Below are 2,210 nucleotides of genomic sequence, written 5' to 3' on the forward strand. Positions count from 1 at the left end.
CCTCACATGGACAAGAGCTGATGGGACTTTGACTGAGGCTACCAGTGGGAAACCTTCTGAGGATGCCCCTGTGCCACCAATCTCCTCTCTAGCTCAGAGAACAGCTTGTATTTCAGAAGCCCTCCATTAAGATCTTCTGGGAAGGGGTAAGGGCACAAGAGAAAGATGTGCCTGTGACACAGTCCTTTTTGTGGCCATCACTGCATCCTGTGCAAGGGGACGCTGTAGTTCATGAGCTGCAGAAAGCGGTCCTTCCTTTCACTTGTCCTAAATTTTCCACAAATCAGCTGCATGCAATATGAATTATCCTTTCTGACAATGAAGTGGTACTTATACCCCAGTAAATGTCCTGAGCACTGGGGAAGCCAAAGAAAGGCTTTTTTATTCCTGTTACAGAACTGGGCCTTGATACAAAGGAGCCTAAACATCTGGCATGGCACACGTGCGGTATCTGCTTTTACTCTGCGTTGGCACACAGCTAAAAGAAGCATATCGCAAAGGATGGAAAAATGGTTGGAGGTGGCAAGAAGGGAAGCATTCGTTGTCTGGCCGGGCACAGGAGCTGGCTAAGTCTTCCCCATACAGACGCATATATTTTGCTAAACCCGTTACGTTCTTGTTTCCTGGACCATCAGGTGCTTTTTGTTCCATCAGGTCTTTTTTTGCCGGCTGTGCCACTCCACCCTGAAGCATGTGCGCACCAGCAAAGTGCACACCTGGGGCTAATGCAGGTTCCTCGAGGCAAAGGGCGCATGAGTGCGGCTCAGCTCCAAGAGACACTAAGGCTAACACAAGTGGGAGAAGAACCTCCCTAGGTGAAGAACCCAGCACAGAACTTGTGTGACTTGAAAAAACCAGGCGGTGGCAGCATCTGTGGGCTGCAGGCACAGAAATCAGATTTTATTTGAATCCACTGCAGGTTTCTCCAAGGCCCAGAGATCTAATCCCTGGCTTCAGTGAGGTCAAGGCTGAGCTTCCACAAGCACCCCTCTGCCCAGGCTCCAAAATGCGTTCCAGAGAACTGGGACTGGCAGTGGAATTGGAAGGCCTCGGCAAGAGGGTCTCCGGTGCCCCCTCCCTACCCTGCGCCAGGCAGTGACTTGCTGCAAAATGTTTCGGGTGCTTAGGAGAAGATAAGTTTGGTGAAATCCTAAAGGAAAAAAGTTCATCACATGCAACTGTATGTTTAGAATTAATTTGTTGTAAATCGTCCCGAGATGTTTAAGTATGGGGCAGTATAGAAAAGTTTTGAATGAATGAATGAATGAATGAATGAATGAATGAATGAATGGAGTGAATGAATGACAATGGGTCTCTCGTTGATAATTGTTATAAGAAAGAAAAGCATCTTGATATGGAGCTGAACTGGAAGCTGGTGGAAAAGGCTAAAGTTTATTGCCTAGCATGGGAATGAGCTCTTTGGGATGGGAAGCCCCCCCTTGACAGGGGTGCGGCTATGGACAAATATGGACCGGAACCAAATGGCCAGATCTTGGCAGAGGAGAAACACAAAGAACTATTTGAAGAGTTTCTGAGAAAGTTCCAAGTGGGAAAAGGTCCAGAGAAAGGGCTCTCCAACCACCCACACCCACTGGGTAGAGAGAAGGAGCATGGTTTGCTTCTTCCAGGTCTCTCTGCTACTGATTGCTTTTTTGCCCATCTCTCTGAGTGCGGGCAGTGATGACAGCGACCAGCTGTCCTCCATGCTTCTCCTGAGAAACCCAGCATGCCTGGCCCATGCCCTGCAAGGATCAAGCATGTGCTCCTGCGAGCAAGGGTGGGTGGAAGGCGGATCAGGGCCTCCTGGGATGCCTCCGTGTGATTTGCAGCAGGTCAGCAGGGGCGCCTTTCTGACTGCCAGCAGTCTGAGACCAGCAACAGTGACAACACCCGCGCCACCCTACACAGGACTGCTGAAAAATAACGCTCAAGGAAAGGCCAGGTGCGGATTTGCAAATGGAAGGCCTCGCGAGGTGCCGGCCACACATCCCTGGACTGGGCATGAGCTTGGAAGGGCCCTGCTCCACAATTTGGGCTGCCAACCTGGCTCCGAGTCCCACCTGCTGGATCTCAGGGGTGCTAGTAAAAAGCAGAGGGTGACCCCCACAAGCCAAATGCCCCCCATGCCCTGCCATGGAAGGGGGCCCAGGATCCCTGGCCACCTGGGGCACAGGCGTGGGGGCTTGACAGCAGGTTTCCTCCAGGGAGGA

The sequence above is a fragment of the Varanus komodoensis genome, unplaced genomic scaffold (genome assembly GCF_004798865.1).
Source record: "Varanus komodoensis strain SLA01 unplaced genomic scaffold, ASM479886v1 scaffold475, whole genome shotgun sequence".
Taxonomy (NCBI): Eukaryota; Metazoa; Chordata; class Lepidosauria; order Squamata; family Varanidae; genus Varanus; species Varanus komodoensis.